This window comes from Hypanus sabinus, chromosome 6 (assembly GCF_030144855.1).
Source record: "Hypanus sabinus isolate sHypSab1 chromosome 6, sHypSab1.hap1, whole genome shotgun sequence".
In the NCBI taxonomy this organism is placed as follows: domain Eukaryota; kingdom Metazoa; phylum Chordata; class Chondrichthyes; order Myliobatiformes; family Dasyatidae; genus Hypanus; species Hypanus sabinus.
Window position 1 is genome coordinate 181,299,619 of NC_082711.1, and position 10,130 is coordinate 181,309,748.

The 10,130-nt window shown below is 47.0% G+C and overlaps 1 long non-coding RNA gene across 2 annotated transcripts in view; it reads right to left on the minus strand.

The window, feature by feature from the left end:
* Positions 1-1,096, minus strand: part of LOC132396193 (uncharacterized) — a 39,294-nt gene extending 38,198 nt beyond the window's left edge. For both annotated transcript variants that reach the window (XR_009512890.1, XR_009512889.1), the window contains exon 1: positions 443-1,096. This is a non-coding gene — a long non-coding RNA (uncharacterized LOC132396193). The remainder of the gene's footprint in view (positions 1-442) is intronic.
* Between the last annotated feature and the right edge of the window lie 9,034 nt (positions 1,097-10,130).

Sequence of the window (10,130 nt, forward strand, 5' to 3'; positions counted from 1 at the left end):
AACAGTTCGAGCAGGAGTCGGGGGCCAGGGTCAACCGCACGAAGAGCGAGGCCATGCTCTTCGGCAACTGGCCCGACCGATGCAGCGTCCCCTTCACCATCAGGCCCGGTTACGTGAAAGTGTTGGGGATCTGGTTCGGGGGTGGGAGCGAGCAATGAGGTGAAACAGAAGCTGGGACTGTGGGGAGCGCGCTCCTTATCTGTAACGGGCAGGAACCTGGTCATCAGGTGCTTGGTGCAGGCGTGGCCCGAGCCGTCTGCAGGTTCACCTGGGGATCCAAGATGGAGCGGGGCAGGGGGACGTTCCCAATGTGTGGCTGCATCAGGTTGTGTGTGGATCCCAGGTACGTGGGCACCAAGTACCACCATGTGCCCAGGTTCTACCTGTCGCCCTGACCCCTTTCCCGCGCAACGCCCCAGTCGGCTGGTCGTTGCCGCCATACCTGTCCTTCGTAGAGAAGTTCTTTCAGGTCAACGCCTTTGACCACAGGGCCGTCAGGCAGTGGTCAGCACGTAAGGTCCTGCAGGAGAAGGACGCGATGGACACAGTGGGGTGGTTCCCTGAGCAGACCGTCCAGTTCATCTGGCAAAATGCCTCATCGCCAGACCTCAGCAACAGGCACCAAGACCTCGCCTGGCTGGTGGTGAGAGGGGCCTCCCAGTCCGATCCCTCCTGTACGCCCGGAACGTCACCTCCACACCCCTCTGCCCACGGGAGGACTGCAGAGAGGAGGAGTCGGTGACCCACCTCTTTGCACACTGTGTGTTCGTGGAGAAGGATGGAAGAGGCAGTGTCGGGGTTCATCCCCAGCAGCTGCGTTACAGAGGACTCTCTGATCTCCGGGCTGTTCCCGGGGACGCACATGGAGACCAACATCCGGTGCTGCTGGCAGATCATCAACTCGGTCAAAGACGCACTTTGGTCGGCCCGAAACTTGATGGTCTACCAGCACACGGAGATATCCGTGGGGGAATGCTGCCGACTGGCACATTCTCGGCTGCAGGAGTACGTGCTGAGGGACAAACTCAAACTCGCTGCAGCCACCGCAAGGGCCCGGTGGGGACGGAGCGGGGTTAGGGCTTCTCCTGTGGGAGTGGGTGGCGGGGAATACAATATGAACCAGCCGAATGCAACGGGAGTGGCTGAAATTGTTGAACTGTACAGAATGTATTGGTAATGGCTGTAAAGTACCCAGAGTCATTGAATGGTTTATTGTAAATCATTTTATTGTGAATAAAATATGTTTTGATGATAAAAAAAACTGACTCTGAAGACTAGCAGTACTATATCGGTGTTATATTCAGTTATTCCTTTCAGCCGCAGTGCTGGCTTTGCTTTCCATTTGAGAGTTTTAGTTAGTGGCCCTGTTTGTCTGGCGTTCATTGTTTTCTTTTCCCTCTGACTCCGTTCGCACTGAGGTCTGAACTATCGACCCGCTTCAGAATCTCTCACTCCACACTACTTAGTACGCGGTTGTCTGTCTGTTGACGGGTCTTTATCTGTACAAAAGTCTCCGTCTGTGCACAGACAGTGTACACAGGCACAGTCCGTGCGCGGGTCTCTGTACCTGGATCTCTGTTCAAGGGTCTCTGTTCACAGGCGACTGTCTCTGTACGTTGGTAGTTGTCTCTCCGCAGGTTCTCTGTGTACATGTCTGTCTGTGCTCTACGCAGCTCGCTGTCTGTACGAACGTGTATACAGACGTCTCCGTCTGCGCACGGGTGTCTCTGTCTGTACATGTTTGTATACATGGCTCCTGTCTGTACCCCTCTCGTCTGTATGCAGATGGTGTGGAGCTCCCAATGAGAGCAGACGTTGTGAAAGTGTTTGTGTGGCTGCTGGATGCAGGAATTGTTATCTGGATATTGTCCAGTGGCGTCACTAGTACGCTGCCGATGACTCATTGCGGGGGAAGGTAGGGTAGCTTGGCCCACAGTGATTGTCAGTCAAGCAGCTGTGATGCAGAATCTTCAGTAATTCATCATGAAACTGCAGAATAAAAAAACCTATTGTCTGTCTGTGCACGCGCGAGGCCAGGCTGAACAAGGAAGCTGCCACAGGAGCTGCTGTCTCAGTCAGTGAACCTCGGGTACGCGATGTACCACAGCTCTCCAGTAAAGGCGCAGTCTTAGGGGGTACCTGGGTATGTGTGAGTGAGAATGTAGGATGTGTTTGTGTCTAGAAGTGTCATGGTGTGAGTGTGTGTGGATGTACAAGAAAGTTTCTGTAGGTGTGTCAGGGTGGTGGCATGAATGTGGACATCTGTGTGTATATGTGTGTGATGGTGACTAAATGAACGTGCAATCGTGAGTGGGCGTGTAACTGTGAGTGTGAATGATTTTATGATGGTGAATGGGCGTGGGAAGGTAAATGTGAATGGTTGTGGAAGATTGATTGTGAGTATGAATTGGATGAATTACTGTACACTGAGTGTGAGTGGGTGTGCAATCAGCAGGGTTGCCCTCCGACCAGCTGCATTGCCTATTTAGTTACAAGGTGTTGATGGTGAAGAATGACATTGTAGATTAAAGGGGTTCCTGATCAGTTAGAGAAGTGGGCTGAGGAGTGGAAAATGGATTTCAATACAGATAAACATGAGGTGATGCAAACCAGTGTAGAACTTGTGCTGTGAATGGTCCGGCACCAGGAGGAGTGTAATGGAACAGTGGAATTTATGAGTAAAAGAACACAGTTCGTTGAAATTGGCATCACAGGTAGACAAGGTGGTGAAAAGGTCATTTAGCACACTGGCCATCAGTCAGGGCATTGAGCCTGTGAGCTGGGACATGGTGTTGCACTTTGCGAGCCATTGGTGAACGACACCTGGAGTGCTGTTGCAGTTTTGGTCACCCTGTCATACAAAAGATGTGGTTAAACTGGAAAGGGTGCAGGGGTTTCACAACTGCTCATCTTTCAGGATAGCTTTAGATAAGGATAGGTACGGTCCTTGTGGGAGAGTTTTAAATTGTAGTAGGGCAAATTGTGAGGGCATTAGGCAGGAACCACGAGGTGTTAATTGGGAAACCCTTTTCTCTGGCAAATCCACGTCAGATATGTGGAGGGTGTTTAAAGATCATTTGCAGAGAGTACAGGAAAGTAATGTTCCTGTTAGAAGGAAGGATTGGGATGGAAAAATAGGAGAACCTTGGATGGCCAGAGAGGTCATGAATTAAGAACAACAAGGAAAAGTATGTAAACCTTTGGAAGTCAGGATCAAACAGAGCACAAAAGGATTATAAGGAAGTCAGAAAAGAACTAAAGAAGGGAATTATAAAAGCCAGGATGGGCCATGAAAAATCTTTGGCAAGTAGGATTAAGGTGAATCCGAAGATATTCTACTGTTACGAATGTACCAAAGCTCTGAGGGGCCGAAGGGTGCGGGGTAGCCCCCTCCTTTGTGAGAATCGCAAGATCACTATTGAGTCAGTTCAGGAGACCCAGGAAATGAGAGAAAGACATGCAGAATCCACAAAGAGTTGGAATGTGTCCTGGCCCCCGAAAGGCGGAACCATTGATAACGGCTATTGTCTCTTAGAGACGGGATTGTGTATTGCATCCTGTATCGAAGCCCCCAGGCAATGAACCGAGGGGGGGAGGTTGGTGGAGGGATTGCATCATCCCAACCTGACTGACATCTGAGACCCTGTGAGTCAGGATAAAAGAGGGTCTGTGGGGACAACCCCTCAGATGCACCAGAAGAAATGCCAGTGATCCCGTAATAGCGAAAGCCAGTGGGAAGGCCACGTGCGTCCGTTTCCATTTGCCCTGGAATCGGTGAGCCTTTACCACGGAAGAACGGTTTTTAGCTAACAACAGGGAAATCAACTCCCAACGACTCTCGAAGGATTGACATCATAAAAGGAATGGGCAAGTTAAACCTCAGTCTTTCTCTCCAACCAAAAGCTGCAGCTTGAATGAACTTGAGTGACTTTTATATTTCCATCGGACAATACATTATCCCCTAGACAATGATAGAGCTATTCCTTATTGATTATTATTATACCCGTGCTTTTAAATTTAGTATTGACGACGTATATTATCTATATGTTTGCATTGATATTATTTTCATGTATTTTTATCAATAAATACTGTTAAAATAGTACCATCAGACTTCAACAGACCTCTCTATCTTTGCTGGTAAGTGACCCAGCTACGGGGTACGTAACACTACCCATGCTTCAAGAGTAAGAGAATAACTAGAGATCGGGTGGGACCACTCAAGGATAAAGTGAGGAAATTTTGCTTAGATGTGGAGAACATGAGCTGGGTACATAGTGAGTATTTTGCTTCACTATTCACAGTGCCTATAAAAAGTATTTACCCCTTGGAAGTTTTCATGTTTTATTGCTTTATAGTGGATTTAATTCGGCTTTTTTGTCACTGATCAACAGAAAAAGACTCTTCCATATCAAAGTGAGAACAGATGTCTACAAAGTGATCTAAATTAATTACAAATATAAAACAAAAATAATTAATTGTATAGTATTCACCCTCTTCAAATGAGTATTTAGTAGATGCACCTTTGGCAGCAATTACAGCCTCGTGTAGATAAGTCTATCAGCTTTGCAGATCTGGACACCACAATTTTTCCCCATTCATTGTTACAAAACTGCTCAGGTTTGTCAGATTGCCTGTGGATCATGAATGAGCAGCCACAAACTCTCGATTGGATTGAGGTCTGGGCTTGACAAGTCCAAGACATTAACTTTGTTGTTTTTAAGCCATTCCATGTAGCTTTATGCTGGAAAACTAATCTTCTCCGAGCTCACAGTTCTCTTGCAGACTGCATCAGGTTTTCCTCCAGGATTTCCCTGTGTTTTGCTGGATTCATTTTACCCTCTACCTTCACAAGCCTTCCAGGGTCTGCTGCAGTGAAGCATCCCCACAGCTTGAGGCAGCCACCACCATGCTTCACGGTAGATTGGTGTGTGTTTCACGATGTGTGGAGTTTGGCTTACACCAAACAGAGTATGTAGTCTGATGGCCGAGAAGTTCAAATTTGATTCCAGCTTGCCTTCTGGCAAACTCTAGCTAGATTTTGAGAGTTTTTTTTCAACAATGGCTTTCTCTTTACCCCTCTCCCATAAAGCTGTGACTGGTGAAGCACCCGGGCAACAGTTGTGTGTGCAGTCTCTCCCATCTCAGCCACTGCAGCTTGTAACATCCAGAGTTGTCACAGGTCTTTTGGTGGCCTCCCTCACTAGTCCCCTTCTTGCACAGTCACTCCGTTTTTGAGGACGGCCTGCTCGGCAGATTTACAGCGGTGCCATATTCTTTCCATTTCCTGATGATTGACTTAACTGCACTCCAAAGGATATTCAGTGACTTGGAAATTTTCTGGTATCCATCTCCTGACTTGTGCTTCTCAATAACCTTTTCACTGAGGTACTTGGAGTGTTCTTTTGTCCTCATGGTGTAGTTTTTGCCAGGATACTGACTCACGACTAGTGGGACCTTCCCGATACAGGTGTACTTCTACTACAATCAATTGAAACACCTTGACCGCACACAGGTGATCTCCATTAACTAATTATGTGACTTCTAAAACCAATTGGCTGCATCAGTGATGATTTGGTGTGTCATGTTAAAGGGAGTGAATACTTATGCAATCAATTATTTTGTGTTTTATATTTGTAATTAATTTAGATCACTTTGTGGAGATCTGTTTTCACTTTGACATGAAAGAGTCTTTTTCTGTTGATCAGTGTCAAAAGAGCCAAATTAAATCCACTGTAGTTCAAAGTTGTAAAACAATAAAACATCCGTGGGGGGGTGTTTAGTACTCTTTAGCGGCACTAAACTTCTTGCATTAACCTCTCTTTCTACTACCTACCCTCCTGTCGAAAATGTGCTCATTGTTATCATCAAAGGAGTATCCCTTGTCCTTTAGGTGTAGGTATACAGCGAAGTCTTGACCTGAGGTGTCAGTCCTCCTGTGCTGGGCATCTGTTTGTGACGTGGTTGTTCTGTATTGCCGACATACAGATCTGTGCAGTTCTCATTGCATTAGGTAGAACCATAGAACACTACAGCACAGTACAGGCCCTTCAGCCCTCCATGTTGTGCTGACCCATATAATCCTTTAAAAAAAAGTACTAAACCCACACTATCCCATAACCCTCCATTTTTCTTTCATCCATGTGCCTGTCCAAGAGGCTCTTAAATACCCCTAAAGTTTTAGCCTCCACCACCATCCCTGGCAAGTCATTCCAGGCACTCACAACCCTCTGTGTAAAAAAACGTACCCCTGATGTCTCCCCTAAACTTCCCTCCCTTAATTTTGTACATATGCCCTCTGGTGTTTGCTATTTGTGCCCTGGGAAACAGGTACTGACTATCCACCCTAACTATGCCTCTCATAATCTTGTAGACCTCTATCAAGTCCCCTCTCATTCTTCTACGCTCCAAAGAGAAAAGTCCCAGCTCTGCTAACCTTGCTTCATATAACTTGTTCTCCAATCTAGACAACGTCCTGGTAAATCTCCTCTGCACCCGCTCCACAGCTTCCACATCCTTCCTATAATGAGGTGACCAGAATTGAACACAATACTCTAAGAGCGGTCTCGCCAGAGATTTGTAGAGTTGCAACATGACCTCTCTACTCTTGAACTCAATCCCTCTGTTAATTAAGCCTAGCATCCCATAGACCTTCTTAACTACCCAATCAATCTGTGCAGCGACCTTGAGGGATGTATGGATTTGAACCCCAAGGTCCCTTTGTTCATCCACACTCTTAAGTAACTGACCATTAATTCTGTACTCAGTCTTCTGGTTTGTCCTTCCAAAATGCAGCACCTCACACTTGTCCAGATTGAACTCCATCTGCCATTTTTCTGCCCAACTCTGTAGCCTGTCTATATCCTCTTTGTGTCATCCGCAAACTTACTCACCCATTCTTCCGCTTCTACATCCAGGTCTTAAAATCCAGCCCTGGGGATTTATCAATCTTAAAGTTTTTAAGAAGATCCAGCACTTCTTCTTCCTTAATCTCCACATTGTCCAGCACACAGGCCCGCTCTACTTCAACCTCATCCTGATCAAGATCCTTTTCACTTGTGAATACTGAAGCAAAGTATTCATTTAGGACCTTCCCAACCTCCTCCGCTTCCAGGCACATGTTGCCCTCTTTATCCTCTAGCGGTCCCACCTTCGTTCTCATCATCCTCCCATTCTTCACATACGCATAGAACACCTTGGGGTTCTCCTGAATCCTACATACCGAGGCCTTCTGATGCCCCCTTCCAGCTCTCCTGTCCTTTCTTTAGCTCCTTCCTGGCTACCCTATATTTCTCATAAGCCCCTCCTACCTTGTGCTTCTTATATCTAACATATGCTTCCTTTTTCCTCTTGACGAGTTACCTCACGTGTTTCATCAGCCACGGTTCCCTTTTCCTACCATTTTTTCCTTGCCTCAGTGGGACAAACCTATCCTGAACCCAGCTCAAGTGGTCCCTAAACTTCTCCCACATTACTTCTGTGCTTTCCCCTTTGAACATCTGGTTCCAATTTACTCTCGCTAGTTCCTGCCTCATCCCTTCAAAGTTAGCCCTTGCCCAGTTAAGCACTTCACCATTTCATCTGATTTTATCCCTTTCCATAGCTATGCTGAAGCTAAGGGAGTTCTGGTCACTCTCACCAAAATGCTCCCCCACGAAGAGGTCTGTCATCTGACCAGGTTCATTACCCAGAACTAGATCCAGTATGGCCTCTCCTCTTGTCGGCCGGTCCACATACTGTGTCAGGAATCCTTCTTGAACACACCTGACAAATTCAGCCCCATCTATTCCCCTTGCACTCAGGAGGTGCCAGTCAGTATGAGGGAAGTTGAAATCACCCATAACTACTGCCCTGTATTTTGTGCACCATTCCAAAATCTGCCTGCTTATCTGCTCCTCAGTGTCCCGAGGGCTATTTGGGGGCCTATAGGCCACTCCCAGCATAGTGATTGATCCCTTCCTATTTCTGACTTCCACCCAGACTGACTCTGTGGACACTCCTTCTGCAGCATCCTCCCTTTCTATAGCCGTGATACTATCCCTAACCAGCAATGCCACTCCAACCCCACTTTTCAACCTCCCATCCTATTCCTTTTAAAGCACCGGAACCCCGGGACCTGCATCATCCAATCCTGCCCTTTCTCCAACCAAGTTTCAGAAACGGCCACAACATCGTAGTTCCACATACTAATCCATGCTCTAAGTTCATCCTCCTTGTTCCTAATACTCCTAGCATTGAAATAGACACATTTCAACCCCTCTAACTGGCTACAATTATGTTCTGTCCCCTGCCTGTCCTTCCTCATCAACTCAGAACTCTTAGCAGTTCCCTAATTTGGTCCCTTAGGAGCTGCATCTCGAAGCACTGGGTGCAGATGTGGCCGTCCGGGACGCTGGGAGACTCCAGGACCTCCCACATCTGACACTGACCACAGAAAACTGGCCTCACACACTTACTACCTCCTTTTGCAATCAACAACTGCCTCACCTCGTCCTGTTACCGCCGAAGCCTGTTGAGCCGAAACCCTTTCACTCCGCTGCCCGCAGGATATGGCTGCCTTTTTAAACTGTTTGCGCTCAACTGGCTGACGTCACGCGCCTGCGCAGTCTGGCCTCTCTCTTCCCCTGAGAACTCAGAACGTCTTCCCGCTGGAAATCCTTAGGTGCTCTCCCGCTGCCTTCTTGTTCCGAGTAGTATATACAATATGGCTCTGTTTATGTCTGGGCAGGGAGGACAGGCAGTTTGAAAGAGGCATTAAAGAAGCCACCTTTATCAAACTAGAAAACCCCTACCTGAACAGAGGGGGTGGGGTATGACACAACCTTTCAGTGCTGATCTGCAGGGGTCGATGTTGGGACCGCTTTTTATTCTGTACATCAGTGACTTAGACGATGAATAGATGGTTTTGTTGCCAAGTTTGCAGATGATATGAAATTTGGTGGAGGGGCAGGTAGTGTTGAGGAAACGGGTAGGATGCAGAAGGACTTAGACAGATTAGGAGAATGGACAAGGAAGTGGCAACTGAAATACAACGTTGGAAAATGCATGGTCATCCACTTTGGTTGTAGAAATAAATGTGCAGACTATTTTCTAAATGGGGAGAAAATCCAAATTCTGAGATGTAAAGGGACTTGGGAGTCCTTGTGCAGAACACCCTGAAGGTTAACTGCAGGTAGTCAGTGGTGAGGAAAGCAAATGCAATGTCAGCATTCATTTCAAGAGGTCTAGAATACAAGAGCAAGGATGTGATGCTGAGGCTTTATAAGGCACTGGTGAAGCCTCACCTTGCGTATTGTGAACAGTTTTGGCTCCTCATCTTAGAAAAGATGTGCCGGCATTGGAGAGGGTCCAGAGGAGGTTCACAAGGATGATTCCAGTAATGAAAGGGTTATCATACGAGGAACGTTTGATGGCTCTGGGTCTGTACTCATTGGAATTAAAGAAGATGAGGATGAATCTCATTAAAACCTGTCAAATGTGAGAGAGTAGACCTGGAAAGAATGTTCCCCATGGTGGGAGAATAGACAATAGACAATAGGTGCAGAAGTAGACCATTCGGCCCCTCGAGTCTGCACCGCCATTCTGAGATCATGGCTGATCATTCACTATCAATACCCAGTCCCTGCCTTGTCCCCATATCCCTTGATTCCCCTATCCATCAGATATCTATCCAGCTCCTTCTTGAAAGCATCCAGAGAATTGGCCTCCACCGTCTTCCGAGGCAGTGCATTCCACACCTCCACAACTCTCTGGGAGAAGAAGCTCTTCCTCAACTCTGTTTTAAATAACTGACCTCTTATTCTCAATCCATGCCCTCTGGTACTGGACTCTCCCAACATCTGGAACATATTTCCTGCCTCAATCCTATCAAATCCTTTAATTATCTTAAACGTTTCAATCAGATCCCCTCTCAATCTCCTCAATTCCAGCGTGTACAAGCCCAATCTCTCCAATCTCTCTGCGTAAGACAGCCCTGCCATCCCAGGAATCAACCTAGTAAATCTACGCTGCACTTCCTCAATTGCCAGAATGTCCTTCCTTAAACCTGGAGACCAAAACTGTACACAATATTCCAGGTGTGGTCTCACCAGGGCCCTGTACAAATGCAAAAGAACATCCTTGCTCTTGTATTC